Source organism: Aquarana catesbeiana, linkage group LG12 (genome assembly GCF_042186555.1).
Source record: "Aquarana catesbeiana isolate 2022-GZ linkage group LG12, ASM4218655v1, whole genome shotgun sequence".
NCBI lineage: Eukaryota > Metazoa > Chordata > Amphibia > Anura > Ranidae > Aquarana > Aquarana catesbeiana.
The window spans coordinates 127,000,865-127,022,136 of NC_133335.1; the positions used below are offsets into that span (position 1 = coordinate 127,000,865).

At 44.7% G+C, this 21,272-nt stretch overlaps 1 protein-coding gene across 1 annotated transcript in view; it reads right to left on the reverse strand.

The window, feature by feature from the left end:
• The window catches only part of STAC2 (SH3 and cysteine rich domain 2), a 1,070,413-nt gene that overhangs the window by 774,493 nt on the left and 274,648 nt on the right, over positions 1-21,272 (reverse strand). The gene's annotated exons all lie outside the window — the stretch shown is intronic.

A 21,272-nucleotide genomic window follows, 5' to 3' on the forward strand; every position in this document is an offset into this window, starting at 1 on the left:
TCAGCTAAAGCTACAAGTTAGTGTAGTGCGTCCTCCTCACAGTGTTCAGCTAAAACTACAAGTTAGTGTAGTGCGACCTCTGCATAGTGTTCAGCTAAAGCTACAAGTTAGTGTAGTGCGTCCTCTGAACAGTGTTCAGCTAAAGCTACAAGTTAGTGTAGTGCGTCCTCCTCACAGTGTTCAGCTAAAACTACAAGTTAGTGTAATGCGAGCTCTGCACCGTGTTCACCTAAAGCTACCTGTAGAAGGTTGGTGGTGTTTTCCTGATCCTATCACTACTGCAGGCAGCTAAATAAGCTACAAGTGTTCAGCTAAAGCTACCTGTAGAAGGTTGGTTGTGTTCTCATACTACAGACAGGCAGTTGATTTTGCTAGCCGCAGTATCAGTATTATATGTATATATATATATATATATATATATATATATATATATATATCCCAGCTTAGTGCAGCTACAGGCCATTAGTATGTCTGGAATGGAAGGCCAACAAGGAGAGGCAGACAGTCACAAGCCAATAAAAGAGGGCAAGCAGGCTCTGTGTCTAGAGGCAACAGTGCTGGTCGTGGAGACGGTGCATCCTCATCAGCACGTGGCCATGGGACACGCTTGGCCTTTTTTTCAGAAGTTGGCCGTGTTGAGCCGCAACTTGCGGAAGACTTGGTCGAGTGGATGACCAAGCTGTCCTCATCCTCCTCATCCTCTCTCACCCATGCTTAGGGTACTTTGTCTGGCAAAGCAGCTGCCAACGCGGCCTCTTCCCTCGGCTCAATGGCATCAGTGACTCCTTCCCTAGACCCACCATGTCCTCCTGAGGAGTCCCTCAAACTGTTTGACCACAGTGTTAGGTACATGCTCCAGGAGGATGCCCAGCATTTTGAAGGCTCTGATGATGATACTGAGCTAGATGAAGGCAGTAACGTGAGCACGGACAGAGGGGGTGCCCAAGAAGGACAGCAATCTGGCAGTCATGCTCCCCCTGCTGCAGCATACTGCCAGGTTTGCTCCAGTGATGAGGAGGGAGGGGATGATGAGGTCACTGACTCATCGTGGGTGCCTGATAGGAGAGAGGAGGAGGAGGAGGCACATCACCAAAGAGGCAGGATGCCCTCCAGGGGCCAGCCTAAGGGCAGCACACTGACTGCATCACACCCCAAAGCTCCACATGTGCAGGGCGCTGCTGTCTCTGCGTGTTATTCCAAAAGTTCTTTGGTGTGGGCTTTTTTGAGACGAGTGCATCAGATCGCACTGCTGCTATTTGCAATATATGTCTCAAGCGTATCTCGTGTGGCCAAAACATCTCCCGCTTGGGCACCACATGCTTGACCAGACATATGTTGACCTGCCATGCAGTTCGTTGGCAAGCGTATCGAAAAGACCCACACCAAAGAACAAAGAGGACCTCTCCTTGCTCCTCATCAGCTGAGATCTCCAACCCCACTATACCTTCAGTCATCTCTGAGACCTGCACTGAGAGGAATGAAGGTGTAGAATTAGGTGTGTCACAGCCAAGTACTTGTGGGCAATCTGCTTTCGGTACACCGACGTCAAATTGTACCAGGCAAATTTCCCTGCCCCAGCTGCTGCACCGCCGAAAGAAGTTCGCTTCCAGCCATCCACATGCCCAGCAGGTGAATGCTAGCTTGGCAAAATTGCTAGCACTTCAACTGCTGCCTTTTCAGTTGGTAGACTCTGCCCCCTTCCGTGAGTTTGTGGAATGTGCGGTTCCTCATTGGCAGGTACCCAAACGCCACTTTTTCTCACGGAAGGCGATTCCGGCTCTCTACCGGCATGTGGAAGGCAATGTCCATGCCTCGCTGGACAGGGTGGTCAGCGGTAAGGTGCATATTACCGCTGACTCATGGTGCAGCAGGCATGGACAGGGACATTACTTAAGTTTCACCGCGCATTGGGTGACTCTGCTGGAAGCTGGGAAGGATGCAGGACAAGGTGCAGTAGTGCTGGAGGTTGTTTTGCCACCATGCCTCCAAAATGCCACTACTAATGATTGTGACACACCTCTCTCCTCCACCCCCTCCTCTTCTTCTTCCTCCATGGCCTCTTCCTGTGCTTTGTTCTCGGAACCAGCGGTGCTCCGTAGGCGTTCAAGGGGCTACGCAAGTACGCAAAAGATGCCATGCGGTGCTTGAGCTGGTGTGCTTGGGGGACAGGAGCCACACTGGGGCAGAGGTTCTGTCAGCTCTGCAGGGGCAGGTTCAGAGGTGGTTTATGCCACGCCAACTTAAGGCAGGAATGGTGGTTTGCGCCAATGGCACCAACCTCCTCTCCGCCCTCCGACAGGGACAAATGACCCATGTGCCCTGTTTGGCTCACATCCTTAACTTGGTGGTGCAGCGGTTCTTGGGCAGGTACTCAGGCTTACAGGATGTCCTGAGGCAGGCCAGGAAAGTCTGTGTGCATTTCCGCCGGTCATATAATGCCAGTGCTCGGCTGGCAGACCTCCAGAAGGAATTTAACCTGCCCAAGAACTGCCTAATCTGTGACATGCACACCAGGTGGAACTAAACGTTGGCCATGCTGCAGCAGCTGCACACGCAGCAGAGGGCCATCAATGAGTACCTGTGCGACTATGGCACCAGGACAGGGTCAGGACAGGCTCGGGGAGCTTGTTTTTTTTTCCCCACGCCAGTGGGCCATGATCAGGGATGCATGAACTGTCCTGTCACCATTTGAGGAGGCCACGAGGATGGTGAGCAGTGACAGTGCATGCATCAATGACACTGTCCCCCTTGTCCACCTGTTGGAGCACACGCTGCGTGGAATAATGTACAGGGCACTTGAGGCAGAACAGAGGCAGGAAAAGGAGGACTTCCTTAGCTCTCAAGGCCCCCTTTATCCAGACAGTGTTCCTGTGTGCCCGCCGATCACACAGGAAGAGGACGAGGAGGATGAGGAGGAGGATTGTGTCAGTATGGAGGTGGAGCCTGGCACTCAGCATCAGCAGCAGTCTTTAAGGGATCAGTCCCAAGAAACACATGGACTTGTACGTGGCTGGGAGGAGGTGGCTGTGGACCATGTGGTCCTTAGTGACTCAGAGGACTCTGGACCGAATGCCTCAGCAAACCTACGCTGCATGGCCTCCCTGATCCTGCAAAGCCTGCGGAAGGATCCTCATATTCGTGGTATCAAGGAGAAGGACCAGGTTGTGGACCTTATCTTGCCGTCGCAGAGGGAGCAGATGATGAAACGTCTTCGGGAGGCCTTGCAGAAAGGTCTGTGCAACGCGTTCCCAGAGACTGGGAGGTTACAAACTCCTGTTTCTGGACAACGTGTTGCTGAGGCTTCGGTCAGTCAAAGAAGGAGCGGTGGAGAAGGTGGCCGTCTGACCGATGCGTTCAGACAATTTTTTAGTCCGCAGCCCCAAGGTATGATCGGTTCCAGCAACCATCGGCAGCATCTGTTTTACATGGTGCAGGAATACCTAGGAGCAAGATCAGACTTGGACACCTTTCCCACCGAAAATCCTCTGGGTTACTGGGTCTTGAGGATGGATCACTGGCCAGAGCTTGCACAGTATGCAATTGAGCTACTGGCCTGTCCTGCATCCAGCGTTCTTTCGGAACGCACATTCAGTGCTGCTGGAGGCTTTGTAACTGATCACAGGGTGTGTCTGTCCACCGTCTCGGTTGATCGACTGACCTTCATAAAAATGAATCAGTCTTGGATCACCACCAGCTACCAAGCACCTGATGCTGATGTAACCGAATAATTTTTTTTGAAATCTCAGATCCCTTCAAAGATTGCCTATGCTGATGCTGAGTGACTATCCTGAGTAATTATCCTCTTCCTCCTCAATGATCATGCTGATAGCTTGTAAGAACATTTTTGGTTCTGGGCGCCGCCACCAGTGCCTAAGGCCCAATTTTTCAGCCCCTGTTTAACAGGGGCGTGTAATTACAATTTTTGATGCAATACTTTGCTGCAGGGCTCGTTCCTGCATTCCAACTAGAGTATCTGTGAGGGGTTGCAGTGTTGTGGCACCAGCACCAGTGCCTAAGGCCCAATTTTTCAGCCCCTGTTCTACAGGGGCATGTAATTACATTTCTTGATCTAATATTTCACAGCAGGGCCTGTTTCTGCGCCCACCAAGATTAACTGTGAGGACTTACAGTGTTGTGCCACCAGCACCACCACCACCACCAAAGGACCAATTTTTCTGGCCCTGTTCAACAGGGGCATGTAATTACAATTCTTGATCTAATATTTCACAGCAGGGCCTGTGAGGGCTTACAGTGTTGAGGCCACAACAACACCTAAGGCCCAAATTTCTGCTGAGTATATAGGGCAGGCCCCTACTTTCAAACATCCAACTTACAAACGACTCCTACTTGCAAACGGAAGGAGACAACAGGAAGTGAGATGAAATCTACCCCATAGGAAGGGAAGTTCTCTCCTGTAAGAGTTAATATGGGAAAAACTTTTCTCCTTTTCACTGATGCTTTATCACCAATCCTTGTTTCACTAAAAACCCCAAAAAACATTTGTCATTGGGACAAAAAGTGAGGTGAAATCTTCTGAAGAGGAGCACAGACAGCAAAACAAATGTCACAGGGGTGATAACCGTTCCTTATGTTTTCCAAAAAGCTTAAAAACAGATTTTTTGGTTGGAGCTACACTTTAAAAATGTACCAGTTCAAAATTACAAACAGATTCTACTTAACAACAAACCTACAGTCCCTGTCTTGTTTGCACCGCCTGTATACTGCTGTTCAGAGTATATAGGGCCTTGGGGCCCCACGCCTTTCCTTTTTTTAATTTGGGTGCAGGGTTCCCCTTAATATCCATACAGGACCCAAAGGACCTGGTAATGGACTGGAGGGTACCCATGCCGTTTGTCTCACTGATTTTCATCCATATTGCCAGGACCCGACATTACATTAAAGCCGCAAGCAGTTTTAAATTACTTTTTTTCCTTTAAAAATGTCATTTTGTGCAGGGACTGTTCTAAGCACGGGAAACACGCGCCACTTTACAGGAATACTATAGACACCCCCTAGGTACGATATTTAAAGGAATATTTCACTTTTTTTTTTACTTTAAGCATCATTAACCACTTGCCGACCGCCTCACGCTGATATACGTCAGCAGAATGGCACGGGCAGGCAGAATCACGTACCCATACGTGATCTGCCTCCCGCGGGTGGGGGGTCCGTTCGGACCCCCCCCCCGGTGCCAGAGGCAGTCGGCTTTGGTCTGGGAGCGTTCAGAGATGAGGGGGAGGCCATCCATTCATGCCCCCCCCTCGCGATCGCTCCCAGCCAATGAGAATACTCCCATGCTGTGTGTAGTACACACAGGCAGAGGATGTGATGTCATCTCTCCTCGGCTCGGCAGTTTCCGTTTCGGCGCCGAGGAGAGAAGACATCTGAGTGAGTGCACAAACACACACACACATAGTAATACATGCCAGGCACACTTTACACCCCCGATCCCCCCCGATCACCCCCCCAATCACCCCCCCCCCCCCCATCACACTGACACCAAGCAGTTTTTTTTTTTTTTCTGATTACTGCATGGTGTCAGTTTGTGGCAGTTAGAAGTGGTAGGGCAGTTAGTGTTAGCCCCCTGTAGGTCTAGGGTACCCTACTAACCTCCCCTAATAAAGTTTTAACCCCTTGATCACCCCCCGTCAACAGTGTCACTAAGCAATCATTTTTCTGATCGCTGTATTAGTGTCGCTGGTGACGCTAGTTAGGGATGTAAATATTTAGGTTTGCCGTTAGCGTTTTATAACGACAGGGACCCCCATATACTACCTAATAAATGTTTTAACCCCTTGATTGCCCCCTAGTTAACCCTTTCACCACTGATCACCGTATAACTGTTACGGGTGATGCTGGTTAGTTCGTTTATTTTTTATAGTGTCAGGGCACCCGCCGTTTTTAACCGAATAAAGGTTTAGCCCCCTGATCACCCGGCGGTGATATGCATTGCCCCAGGCAGTGTCAGATTAGCGCCAGTACCGCTAACACCCACGCACGCAGCATATGCCTCTCTTAGTGGTATAGTATCTGAACGGATCAATATCTGATCCGATCAGATCTATACTAGCGTCCCCAGCAGTTTAGGGTTCCCAAAAACGCAGTGTTAGCGGGATCAGCCCAGATACCTGCTAGCAACTGCATTTTTCCCCTCCGTCTGGCCCAACCCAGCCCACCCAAGTGCAGTATCGATCGATCACTGACACTTACAAAACACTAAACACATAACTGCAGCATTCGCAGAGTCAGGCCTGATCCCTGCGATCGCTAACAGTTTTTTTGGTAGCGTTTTGGTGAACTGGCAAGCACCAGCGGCCTAGTACACCCCGGTCGTAGTCAAACCAGCACTGCAGTAACACTTGGTGATGTGGCGAGTCCCATAAGTGCAGTTCAAGCTGGTGAGGTGGCAAGCACAAGTAGTGTCCCGCTGCCACCAAGAAGAAGACAAACACAGGCCCGTCGTGCCCATAGTGTCCTTCCTGCTGCATTCGCCAATCCTAATTGGGAACCCACCGCTTCTGCAGCACCCGTACTTCCCCCATTCACATCCCCAACCAAATGCAGTCGGCTGCATGAGAGGCATTTTCTTTATGTCCACCAGAGTACCCCTACCCAACGAACCTCCCCAAAAAAGATGTTGTGTTTGCAGCAAGCGCAGATATAGGCGTGACACCCGCTATTATTATCCCTCCTGTCCTGACAATCCTGGTCTTTGCATTGGTGAATGTTTTGAACGCTACCATACACTAGTTGAGTATTAGCGTAGGGTACAGCATTCCACAGACTAGGCGCCATTTCACAGGGTCTCCCAAGATGCCATCGCATTTTGAGAGACCCGAACCTGGAACCGGTTACAGTTATAAAAGTTACATTTACAAAAAAAAGTGTAAAAAAAAAAAAAAAAACACAAACAAAAATATAAAATTAAAAAAAATAGTTGTCGTTTTATTGTTCTCTCTCTCTCTATTCTCTCTCTATTGTTCTGCTCTTTTTTACTGTATTCTATTCTGCAATGTTTTATTGTTATTATGTTTTATCATGTTTGCTTTTCAGGTATGCAATTTTTTATACTTTACCGTTTACTGTGCTTTATTGTTAACCATTTCTTTGTCTTCAGGTACGCCATTCACGACTTTGAGTAGTTATACCAGAATGATGCCTGCAGGTTTAGGTATCATCTTGGTATCATTCTTTTCAGCCAGCGGTCGGCTTTCATGTAAAAGCAATCCTAGCAGCTAATTAGCCTCTAGACTGCTTTTACAAGCAGTGGGAGGGAATGCCCCCCCACCACCGTCTTCCGTGTTTTTCTCTGGTTCTCCTGTCTCAACAGGGAACCTGAGAATGCAGCCGGTGATTCAGCCAGCTGACCATAGAGCTGATCAGAGACCAGAGTGGCTCCAAACATCTCTATGGCCTAAGAAACCGGAAGCTATGAGCATTTTATGACTTCGATTTCGCCGGATGTAAACAGCGCCATTGGGAAATTGGGGAAGCATTTTATCACACCAATCTTGGTGTGGTCAGATGCTTTGAGGGCAGAGGAGAAATCTAGGGTCTAATAGACCCCAATTTTTTCAAAAAAGAGTGCCTGTCACTACCTATTGCTATCATAGGGGATATTTACATTCCCTGAGATAACAATAAAAATGATTAAAAAAAATGAAAGGAACAGTTTAAAAATAAGATAAAAAAGCAAAAAAATAATAAAGAAAAAAAAAAAAAAAAAAAAAAAGCACCCCTGTCCCCCCTGCTCTCGCACTAAGGTGAACGCAAGCGTCGGTCTGGCGTCAAATGTAAACAGCAATTGCACCATGCATGTGAGGTATCACTGCCAAGGTCAGATCGAGGGCAGTAATTTTAGCAGTAGACATTCTCTGTAAATCTAAAGTGGTAACCTGTAAAGGCTTTCAAAGGCTTTTAAAAATGTATTAATTTTGTTGCCACTGCATGTTTGTGCGCAATTTTAAAGCATGTCACGTTTGGTATCCATGTACTTGACCTAAGATCATCTTTTTTATTTCATCAAACATTTGGGCAATATAGTGTGTTTTAGTGCATTAAAATTTAAAAAAGTGTGTTTTTTCCCCAAAAAATGCATTTGAAAAATCGCTGCGCAAATACTGTGTGAAAAAAAAAATGAAACACCCACCATTTTAATCTGTAGGGCATTTGCTTTAAAAAAATATATAATGTTTGGGGGTTCAAAGTAATTTTCTTGCAAAAAATAATTTTTTCATGTAATCAAAAAGTGTCAGAAAGGGCTTTGTCTTCAAGTGGTTAGAAGAGTGGGTGATGTGTGACATAAGCTTCTAAATGTTGTGCATAAAATGCCAGGACAGTTCAAAACCCCCCCAAATGACCCCATTTTGGAAAGTAGACACCCGAAGCTATTTGCTGAGAGGCATGTCGAGTCCATGGAATATTTTATATTGTGACACAAGTTGCGGGAAAAAGACAAATTTTTTTTTTTTTTTTTTTGGACAAAGTTGTCACTAAATGATATATTGCTCAAACATGCCATGGGAATATGTGAAATTACACCCCAAAATACATTCTGTTGCTTCTCCTGAGTATGGGGATACCACATGAGTGGGACTTTTTGGGAGCCTAGCCGTGCACGGGACACCGAAAACCAAGCACCACCTTCAGGCTTTCTAAGGGCGTAAATTTTTGATTTCACTCTTCACTGCCTATCACAGTTTCGGAGGCCATGGAATGCCCAGATGGCAAACCCCCCCCCAAATGACCCCATTTTGGAAAGTAGACACCCCAAGCTATTTGCTGAGAGGTATACTGAGTATTTTGCACACCTTACTTTTTGTCACAAAGTTTTGAAAATTGAGAAAAGAAAAAAATTTTTTTTTTTCTTGTCTTTCTTCATTTTCAAAAACAAATGAGAGCTGCAAAATACTCACCATGCCTCTCAGCAAATAGCTTGGGGTGTCTACTTTCCAAAATGGGGTCATTTGGGGGGGGGGATTGTGCCACCTGGGCATTCCATGGCCTCCGATACTGTAATAGGCAGTGAAGAGTGAAATCAAAAATTTACACCCTTAGAAATCCTGAAGGCGGTGATTGGTTTTCGGGGCCCCGTACGCAGCTAGGCTCCTAAAAAGTCCCACACATGTGGTATACCCATACTCAGGAGAAGCAGCTAAATGTATTTTGGGGTGCAATTCCACATATGCCCATGGCCTGTGTGAGCAATAGGGATGAGCCGAACACCCCCCTGTTCGGTTCGCACCAGAACATGCGAACAGGAAAAAAGTTCGCTCGAACACGCGAACACCGTTAAAGTCTATGGGACACGAACATGAATAATCAAAAGTGCTAATTTTAAAGGCTAATATGCAAGTTATTGTCATAAAAAGTGTTTGGGGACCTGGGTCCTGCCCCAGGGGACATGGATCAATGCAAAAAAAAGTTTTAAAAACGGCCGTTTTTTCAGGAGCAGTGATTTTAATAATGCTTAAAGTCAAACAATAAAAGTGTAATATCCCTTTAAATTTCGTACCTGGGGGGTGTCTATAGTATGCCTGTAAAGGGGCGCATGTTTCCTGTGTTTAGAACAGTCTGACAGCAAAATGACATTTTGAAGGAAAAAACTCATTTAAAACTACCCGCGGCTATTGCATTGCCGACAATACACATAGAAGTTCATTGATAAAAACGGCATGGGAATTCCCCAAAGGGGAACCCCGAACCAAAATTAAAAAAAAAAAAAATGACGTGGGAGTCCCCCTAAATTCCATACCAGGTCCTTCAGGTCTGGTATGGAAATTAAGGGGAACCCCGGCCAAAATTAAAAAAAAAAAATGACGTGGAGTTCCCCCTAAATTCCATACCAGACCCTTAAGGTCTGGTATGGATTTTAAGGGGAACCCCGCGCCAAAAAAAAAAAAAAAAAACGGCGTGGGGTCCCCCCAAAAATCCATACCAGACCCTTATCCGAGCACGCAACCTGGCAGGCCGCAGGAAAAGAGGGGGGGACGAGAGTGCGGCCCCCCCCTCCTGAACCGTACCAGGCCACATGCCCTCAACATTGGGAGGGTGCTTTGGGGTAGCCCCCCAAAACACCTTGTCCCCATGTTGATGAGGACAAGGGCCTCATCCCCACAACCCTGGCCGGTGGTTGTGGGGGTCTGCGGGCGGGGGGCTTATCGGAATCTGGAAGCCCCCTTTAACAAGGGGACCCCCAGATCCCGGCCCCCCCCCCTGTGTGAAATGGTAAGGGGGTACAAAAGTACCCCTACCATTTCACTAAAAAACTGTCAAAAATGTTAAAAATGACAAGAGACAGTTTTTGACAATTCCTTTATTTAAATACTTCTTCTTTTTTCTATCTTCCTTCCTTGCGGCCCGGAGAAGAAAATGAAGAAGAGAAGAAGAGAAGAAGAGAAGAAGAGAAGAAGAGAAGAAGAGAAGAAAAGAAGAAGAGAAGAAGATGAAGAAGATGAAGAGAAGAGCGGGAGCCTCCCCCCCCCATGCCATGGGTGCGGAGCGGCCCGAGGAGAAGAAGATAGAAGACGCCGGAGGAGATGCTGGACGAGAACGCCGGAGGAAGAACCTGAAGAGCCAGAAGAACCAGAAGAACCAGAAGATGAAGGAAGATAGAAGAAAGAAGAAGTATTTAAATAAAGGAATTGTCAAAAACTGTCTCTTGTCATTTTTAACATTTTTGACAGTTTTTTAGTGAAATGGTAGGGGTACTTTTGTACCCCCTTACCATTTCACACAGGGGGGGGCCGGGATCTGGGGGTCCCCTTGTTAAAGGGGGCTTCCAGATTCCGATAAGCCCCCCGCCCGCAGACCCCCACAACCACCGGCCAGGGTTGTGGGGATGAGGCCCTTGTCCTCATCAACATGGGGACAAGGTGTTTTGGGGGGCTACCCCAAAGCACCCTCCCAATGTTGAGGGCATGTGGCCTGGTACGGTTCAGGAGGGGGGGGGGGGCCGCACTCTCGTCCCCCCCTCTTTTCCTGCGGCCTGCCAGGTTGCGTGCTCGGATAAGGGTCTGGTATGGATTTTTGGGGGGACCCCACGCCGTTTTTTTTCTTTTTTTTGGCGCGGGGTTCCCCTTAAAATCCATACCAGACCTGAAGGGTCTGGTATGGAATTTAGGGGGAACCCCACGTCATTTTTTTTTTTTAATTTTGGCCGGGGTTCCCCTTAATATCCATACCAGACTTGAAGGGCCTGGTATGGAATTTAGGGGGACTCCCACGTCATTTTTTTTTTTTAATTTTGGTTCGGGGTTCCCCTTTGGGGAATTCCCATGCCGTTTTTATCAATGAACTTCTATGTGTATTGTCGGCAATGCAATAGCCGCGGGTAGTTTTAAATGAGTTTTTTCCTTCAAAATGTCATTTTGCTGTCAGACTGTTCTAAACGCAGGAAACATGCGCCCCTTTACAGGCATACTATAGACACCCCCCAGGTACGAAATTTAAAGGGATATTACACTTTTATTGTTTGACTTTAAGCATTATTAAAATCACTGCTCCTGAAAAAATGGCCGTTTTTAAAATTTTTTTTTGCATTGATCCATGTCCCCTGGGGCAGGACCTGGGTCCCCAAACACTTTTTATGACAATAACTTGCATATTAGCCTTTAAAATTAGCACTTTTGATTTCTCCCATAGACTTTTAATGGGTGTTCCGCGGCATTCGAATTTGCCGCGAACACCCCAAATTGTTCGCTGTTCGGTGAACTTGCGAACAGCCAATGTTCGAGTCGAACATGAGTTCGACTCGAACTCGAAGCTCATCCCTAGTGAGCAATATATCATTTAGTGACAACTTTTTGTAATTTTTTTTTTTTTTGTCATTATTCAATCACTTGGGACAAAAAAAAATAATATTCAATGGGCTCAACATGCCTCTCAGCAATTTCCTTGGGGTGTCTACTTTCCAAAATGGGGTCATTTGTGGGGGTTTTGTACTGCCCTGCCATTTTAGCACCTCAAGAAACGACATAGGCAGTCATAAATTAAAGGCTGTGTAAATTCCAGAAAATGTACCCTAGTTTGTAGGCGCTATAACTTTTGCGCAAACCAATAAATATACACTGACATTTTTTTTACCAAAGACATGTGGCCGAATACATTTTGGACTAAAATTGAGTTTATTGGATTTTTTTTATAACAAACAGTAGAAAATTTTTTTTCAAAATTTTCGGTCTTTTTCCGTGTATAGCGCAAAAAATAAAAACGGCAGAGGTGATCAAATACCATCAAAAGAAAGCTCTATTTGTGGGAAGAAAAGGACGCAAATTTCGTTTGGGTACAGCATTGCATGACCGCGCAATTAGCAGTTAAAGCGACGCAGTGCCAAATTGTAAAAAGTGCTCTGGTCAGGAAGGGGGTAAATCCTTCCGGGACTGAAGTGGTTAAAATCACTGCTCCTGAAAAAACGGCCATTTTTAAAAGTTTTTTTTGCATTGATACATGTCCCCTGGGGCAGGACCCGGGTCCCCAAACCCTTTTTAGGACAATACCATGCAAATTAGCCATTAAAATTAGCACTTTTGATTTCGAACATTCGAGTCCCATAGACGTCAATGGGGTTCTAACGTTTGTGCGAATTTTCGGTCCGTTCGCAGGCGGGGGGTGATCGGCTCATCCCTATTGTTGACTAATCGTTTGGCATAGTTAATAGTTGCTTGTTATTACGGGTAATGAAGTGTAAAAGAGTGGTACTCTGTAGTTCTGTGCCAAAAGTCTTGGAAGCCATAGAGTTAAATAAATGTGTGGAGGGGGGTGTTACCTACCTGACACGCACTGACCTACACTGACCTAGCTGACACACACTGACCTACCTGGCTGACATACACTGACCTACCTGGCTGACATACACTGACCTACCTGACATACACTGACCTACTTATCTGACATACACTTACCTACTTGTTTGACCCACGCTGACCTGGTATCTTTAATCTTCTTTTCTGTCCCACTCCCAGCCACCACAGCCATTATTCTATTCTCCTGCTGGCTGCTTAACTCAGCGTGACTCTGGGAGGGAGAAGGCATTGCCGCGCTGCCTCCATACAAGGAGAAATCGAGCACCGCCGCCGTTCTCCTGATCTCCTGCTGCTTTCCTCAGGCCGGGTGGCATATCACTCCGCCGGTAACAGTCAGTGCAGTGGGTGGCGCCGCAACTGGCCGGATCACACAGAAGGTAAAATGTGGCTGCCGCCGCTGCTGTCCGTCATCTTTCCCTTTCTCTACAGTGACTGCTGGACCCGCTTAGACACTCGGGGCTATTGGCCCCACATTCGGGGCTCCAGCCTCAATAGCCACCCTTTAATGACGCCTATGGGTGCAAGGGTTTTCCTGGACGCAGGGGTAAGACGATAAGCCGATTCGAATCGCCATGGGCAATGAGCAGTCCATGCAAGGGAAGGAATGCGAGGCTTCCCACAGTTAGACGGCTACACAGTACATGAAGTCTAGTTTTAGGGCAAAGGCCATTAAACCCCTTAAGGAATGACATAGGTGGTCCAAGGATACTACTTGGGGTATCCCTCTGGAGGGTACATTTGATGCCTGGAGGTGGGAGAAATTCATAACTGAGTTTAAACCCAGGCTCTGGGCAGCAAAGACCTTAGATGTAGCTCAGCAGTGGCTTCAGAAATCTGTAATGAGTGGGTTGATGGATGTGTAGTACACGTTTTTGTGGTTAAAATTCTCCTGCCTGTTTTTGAACTTTGAGAACAAACGAATAGGCCTGGACAGCAGCACTCCGATACAACACCTTTATTAAGTTAAAATCCAGTGTATAGCAGTCAATCCATACAGTACAAAAGGGGGGGATGCAAACAGCTTACATGTTTCACACCTGGATCTGGTGCTTAGTCATAGCTAGTGTAGTGACAAAACGGATGTTGATATATGTGTGGTGTTGGCCAATGAGAAATGAAGTATCCCAAAAGACCGCTCCCATATGCATAATTGGTTAATCAAAGAATATGGAACAGCTGTGACTGGAGAGCCCTCCAGTCCACAGCTCTCACATAGACAGGTAAAAAAAACCAAGACAAATACTCACAAATCACATTAACACAAACACAAACCAATTACAAATAACATATTAAAATTAAATCACCACACCAGCTCTCACATAGACAGGTAAAAAAAACAAGATGAACACTCACAATCACATTAACACAAACCAATTACAAATAACATATTAAAATTAAATTAGCATGTAACATTGGGTATAACCCATAGAACATAAAATCATAATGTTAGTTTAAAAATTGGTATTGTTATCCACACCATGTGTGTGAAAGATTCATGCATGTGTATGTTCAGTTATCAGAGACACACCAAGGACCTTCCATGTGTCAGATGTAAACTCAAGACCGCAAAAATGCATGTATCAAATCAAAAAACAAAAAGCAAAAAACACAATAAATAAGCGTTTACATACGAACACATGGACTAAGGAACAGTAGTAACTCCGAGACCATTTATAAAAGCAAAAACAAAAACAGAAGTATTTTCCCTATTCATATATGTCAGGAAGGCTGCAAAAGAAATGTATTGATATTGTTCCTAATCGGTCCATACATGGATGAAGAGACCCTATAATAGCTCACCAAAAAGAGAAAAAAAAGGAGCAAAAAAAAGGAGAAAAAACCAACAACAATTCTAGGTCCCTCATTACTTATTGTTGACAGTTTACAACTTATTATTATTGTTCCTCCACATGATTTATTGCTGTTGTAATTTTCAGTGTTACTATCAATGGTCTGTGTAAACTTTTGTTTCATATACGTATATATTGAAGCCACCATATAATTTTTAGGGGGAAAAAATAAGTCAGTGTGCATGATACACATGAGTGGACAAAGGATGTATATAAAATCCTGTCCATTATTCTACAAGACGCCAAACATCGTCAAAGATTGTAATCACCAATGATCGGCTGTTTTTGCCGATTAAAGGAAAGCAATTGATGCGATATCAGTATAATGTGTTTCTTAATGCTGAAAATATGCACATATCGAGTAGACAAAAAAAGGCAAAAGCAAAGAAGTCAAAGGTCAAAGAGCCAACAGTGAGCCTCTTCATCCACATATGGACCGATTAGGAACAATATCAATACATTTCTTTTGCAGCCTTCCTGACATACAGTGGGGACGGAAAGTATTCAGACCCCCTTAAATTTTTCACTCTTTGTTATATTGCAGCCATTTGCTAAAATCATTTAAGTTCATTTTTTTCCTCATTAATGTACACACAGCACCCCATATTGACAGAAAAACACAGAATTGTTGACATTTTTTGCAGATTTATTAAAAAAAAAAAAAAATATATCACATGGTCCTAGGTATACCCTTTGCTCAGTATTTAGTAGAAGCACCCTTTTGATCTAATACAGCCATGAGTCTTTTTGGGAAAGATGCAACAAGTTTTTCACACCTGGATTTGGGAATCCTCTGCCATTCCTCCTTGCAGATCCTCTCCAGTTCTGTCAGGTTGGATGGTAAATGTTGGTGGACAGCCAATTTTAGGTCTCTCCAGAGATGCTCAATTGGGTTTAAGTCAGGGCTCTGGCTGGGCCATTCAAGAACAGTCACGGAGTTGTTGTGAAGCCACTCCTTCATTATTTTAGCTGTGTGCTTAGGGTCATTGTCTTGTTGGAAGGTAAACCTTCGGCCCAGTCTAAGGCCCTGAGCACTCTGGAGAAGGTTTTCGTCCAGGATATCCCTGTACTTGGCCGCATTCATCTTTCTCTCGATTGCAACCAGTCATCCTGTCCCTGCAGCTGAAAAACACCCCGACAGCATGATGCTGCCACCACCATGCTTCACTGCTGGGACTGTATTGGACAGATGATGAGCAGTGCCTGGTTTTCTCCACACATACTGCTTAGAATTAAGGCCAAAAAGTTCTATCTTGGTCTCATCAGACCAAAGAATCTTATTTCTCACCATTTTGGAGTCCTTCAGGTGTTTTTTAGCAAACTCCATGCAGGCTTTCATGTGTCTTGCACTGAGGAGAGGCTTCTGTCGGGGCACTCTGCCATAAAGCCCCGACTGGTGTAGGGCTGCAGTGATGGTTGACTTTCTACAACTTTCTCCCATCTCCCGACTGCATCTCTGGAGCTCAGCCACAGTGATCTTTGGGTTCTTCTTTACCTCTCTCACCAAGGCTCTTCCCCTAATAGCTCAGTTTGACCGGACAGCCAGCTCTAGGAAGGGTTCTGGTTGTCCCAAACATCTTCCATTTAAGGATTATGAAGGCCACTGTGAAACTTAGGAACCTTAAGTGCAGCAGAATTTTTTTTTGTAACCTTGGCCGGATCTGTGGCTTGCCACAATTCTGTCTCTGAGCTCTTCAGGCAGTTCCTTTGACCTCATGATTCTCATTTGCTCTGACATGCACTGTGAGCTGTAAGGTCTTATATAGACAGGTGTGTGGCTTTTCTAATCAAGTCCAATCAGTATAATCAAACACAGCCAGACTCAAATGAAGATGTAGAACCATTTCAAGGATGATCAAAAGAAATGGACAGCACCTGAGTTAAACATATGAGTGCCACAGCAAAGGGTCTGAATACTTAGGACCATTTTATATTTCAGTTTTTCTTTTTTAATAAATCTGCAAAAATGTCAACAATTCTGTGTTTTTCTGTCAATATGGGGTGCTTTGTGTAAATTAATGAGGAAAAAAATGAACTTAAATGATTTTAGCAAATGGCTGCAATATAACAAAGTGAAAAATGTAAGGGGGTCTGAATACTTTCCGTCCCTACTGTATATATCTGTATATATGAATAGAGAAAATACTTCTGATTTTTTTTTGCTTTTATAAATGGTCTCGGAGTTACTGCTGTATCATTCCTTAGTCCATGTGTTTGTATGAAAAAGCTTATTTATTGTGTTGTTTGCTTTTTGTTTTTTTTATTTGATACATGCATTTTTGCATTTACATCTGACACATGGAAGGTCAATGGTGTGTCTCTGATAACTGAATACACATGTGTGAATCTTTCACACATGTGGTGTGGATAACAATACCAATTTTTAAACTAACATTATGATTTTATGTTCTGTGGGTTATACCCAATGTTACATGCTAATGTGGTGATTTAATTTTAATATGTTATTTGTAATTGGTTTGTGTTTGTGTGATTTTGAGTATTCGTCTTGTTTTTTTTACCTGTCTATGTGAGAGTTGTGGACTGGAGGGCTCTCCAGTCACATCTGTTCCATATTCTTTGATTAACCAATTATGCATATGGGAGTGGTCCGTTGGGATACTTCATTTCCCATTGGCCACCACCACACATATATATTCACACCCGTTTTGTCACTACACTAGCTATGACTAAGCACCAGATCCAGGTGTGAAATATGTAAGCTGTTTGCACCCCCCCCCCCTTTTGTACTGTATGGATTGACTGCTGTACACTGGGTTTTAACCTAATAAAAAAGGTGTTGTATCAGAGTGCTGTGGTCCAGGCCTATTCGTTTGCCCTCTGATCCCAGCAGAGCCTGCACCTGAGTGCCTATCAGGGGTATGTAAAACTTGGAACCTGTGCTTTAAGAGCAGCTTTTCTTTTCTTCTTTCTGATACTGGACTATGCTACTATTTGGTCAGCTCAGCCCTTGTTCCATGTCATATATTTGTTTATGATTATATTACATCGTTTATGACCCTGAAAGCACAACGCCTAATATGACAGAATCCACAGCAGCTCCATCGGAACCAGAAGTGGGGTTCAGTTGGACCCTAACAGCACCATCAGAGAACACGCTCCGCCAAAACCAACAGATTGGATCTTCACAAACTGCAGATACTAACAGTTTTACTTTGAAACAAACCTTCCGGAAGCTTGAGAGCTTGATGGCAAAGGAGATAAGGTCTTTTTGGGATGTGAACACCCTAACTGAATACCTTACACTGGAGCAAATACCTTGCGGTCTAAGGATCAAAAAATTCCCGACCTTCAACCTCTTTGATGATGATCTTAAGTCGGAGTGGACAAAAACACTTTCCACCTGTTCCTCTAAACTTATGCAAATAATTGCTGAATCTAAAAATAAAGAATTGGACCGCATCCAGTGTGAGATGACTGCTATTCAGAAAGAGTTAACTCTGCAACAACATTCTGCTGGCTTTGTTGATCTTGATAGCCAGTTTATAAAAGACTTGACAAATTAGAGAAGGGTGTCATCTCAATTAAGAAGGAAAAACTCAGAGAACAGATTGACTATGAAACTAACAATGTGTATACGTGGAAAAAGCCAATCTTTCATCCGGGTCAGCATCACAGGGCATCTTCTAAAAGAACGTGTAAGTTATTCCGATCAAGACAATGAGATAGCTGACGACACCTTGGCAGATACAGGCTCTGATTGGTCCCTTGATTCTAGTCAAACATTTGGACACCTGTGTTGCGTTTGTTACAATATGATTTTTTTTTTATTAATCAGACTTACGATACATGGGACATAACAGTACACAAGAAAGAGATTTAGTTGTTTGAGGTTTTCAAACTGAAAGAATGACTGTTAGATTACTGTCAGGTGTTGGCTTGATTAGACAATGGGTACGTAGATGCAGTTATCAACAGTCCATTGTTTCTACAGCTACAGTAAACAGGCATGTTTTCTGTTGTTTGGTAGCTATGGCAAACAGCCTGACACATAAAAGGGGGTGAGTAGGGACACGCACACACACACACCATCATGCTGTAACATCTGAAGCCACTCATGATAGAAGAAACTTGCCTGATGCTCCAGGAGAATCGTTGCCAATGGAGATCACGAACATACAGTAACAGAAGATAAGTAACCTTTAAGTGTATTTGTACTATTATAGACCATAGGCTGTTCAGTTTGCTATGCATTTTGCTTGTTATAGATATCTGTCAGTCTTGTATTGTATTCCTAATATTGTAATAGTTTTTGTATGTACAGCATCTTTGTATAGTAAAGCACATTTACACACTGCAGAAATCTCAGCCTCCTTGCTTATACCACAAAGTAACCTTGCTAGATAGACGCAAGCAAAACATTTGGGGGCTCGTCCGCGATCTGTGCTATAATTCAACTGAAGCAGACATGTTTTTCTGTAGTGTGTTGTGTAGCTTGTGCTAGGTAAAATGCTGCGTAAGCTGTTTAGGAAAAGCAAGGCTGCAGAGGGTTCTGGTGGCCAGAAGGAAGTGTGCAGCTTACCTATCTGGGCCAGAGACTATGAGTGGGAGCCTCTTGCTAAAGAATTTGTGAAGTATGCCTTTCCCTTGAAGCTGACTTGGGTTGATAAAGTCTCAGATAATTTTGTAGATTTTAGCCTTAAGGGGTTGGATTTAAGTAAAAAAGAGAAGAGGACAGTGTCCACAGTGGGCTGGCACTTCCTTAATGCTATTTACACTGAATCACAGAGAAGGAAGAAGGCAGAGGCAGAAGTTAAGGTATTAAAAGACCAGCTAGCAGTTGCTTCAGAGTGTGTGCGTTCAACTGCTAGTCGGGCTGATGATATGCAAGAGCGGTGTGCAGCCCTCATGACCAAATCAATTAATGCCTTAAGGAAAAGGATGGGCCATAAACCTGTTAGTAAAGCCAGGGTACGTGCCATTGTCACATCCCAAAATTGGGATTGTGAGGATGTGCTCTCCTCAAATGATAGTGAGGATGAGGAGATAGAGTTTGATATTTCGCATGATGATCTGCTAGTGTGAAAGAAAAAGTATGCCAGACCTCTCATTACTAAGCATAGGAAACGGCAACATGATAGAGAGGATATGGCAGATGGGGAGGTGCATTATCGCAACCCCAGAGATGTTGAATTTAAAGAAGTACGGGAGTTTACACAAACTGAACTTCATGAGCTGGCAAAACAATACAAACAAAGGTCTGGGGAACCCCTATTGACCTGGCTCTTACGCTTATGGGATGAAGGGGCGGACAGTGTTGTTTTGTCAGGTAAGGAAGCAGTGACTATGGGAGTGTTAACCCATGATCCACAATTGCATCAGGCAATACGAAAAGCCAGAGTTTAGCATGAATTTATCACTGTTAGACCTCGTGAGAGATGGAATAGTCCGAGTATACGCTAGTCCTACTGACCTGGAAAATACCTACTCATGGAGAGCAATAGGAGAGGGTATTTCCAGGTTACGTGAGATGGGTTGTATAACCGGATTAAATATGTTTCCAGAATGGATGGGTCCAGATATTGAACCCTTTACGTCTGCTCTGCGCTCTAAGCGGATGAAGTCTGCGCCATTTAATCTCAGGGCTCCATTATTGTCCTTGTTGGGAGGCCTGGGATTAAACAGCAAGATTCATGAAGCCACAACCCTTTTAAGCCAGTTTGGGGAGCTAGAAGAGACTAAAACAAAACCTGTCAGGGCAGTAGATAAGGACAAGGCCAGACAGGAAGAATACAAGCAGAAAAGAACAGAGAAGAAAGGGAATGGGGTCGAGAAGACAGGAAGTGAAGAGAAAACCAGGCTTGTTATTTCTAGGAAAGAAATGTGGGTGGACCTATTAAAGGCAGGAGTACCTAAAGATGAGATAGATGGGATTTCTACTGCAGAAATGCTGAAGAGGTGGAAACATTTAGCAGGGAAAACTGTCAGGGTTAGAAACACTACTCCTAGTGAAGATAACATCAGCCTAGACTTAGAGGAAACAGAACAGACCCCTCCTGTTAGCCCCAAACCAATTCCCAAAACTGAACATGAACCCAAACCCAAATCCCTTTATCCTGGGGAGGAATTAGAGAGAATCAGAAAAGGGGATTAGGAGGTTCCTTATTCTTTATGAAGGGAAGGTGAGTCTCCTGTAATAGCCATGAGGGCAGTGACGGCAGGAGACCGACGCCCATATGCACCTGTCACTGTATGGTGGGGGAAGTCATCTTCTCCTACACATGTAATAGCTTTAGTTGATAGTGGAGCTGAAGTTACACTTTTGCAAGGAAATCCTTCCCATCACAAAGGAGAATTGATTTATGTAGAAGGTTTGGGAGGGCAAACACCAGCAGTTAGGGTACGGGTGAAATTGGCTATTGGCAAGGGATCAGGATTTATGACAAATGTTTTGGTATCAGAGTTACCCGAAAATTATTCTTGGGATGGATGTACTTCAAGGTCATTCAATTCAGACTGAAAGAGGTACATTCACATTCGGGTATCCTGATAAAGCATATCTGGTTAGGGCGGTGAAGGCTGTGGTCAGAGGTCATGCGAAATGGACCCCTGTCTACATTCCTCCACCAGAGAAGCCAGTCTGTCTCAAGCAATACAGACT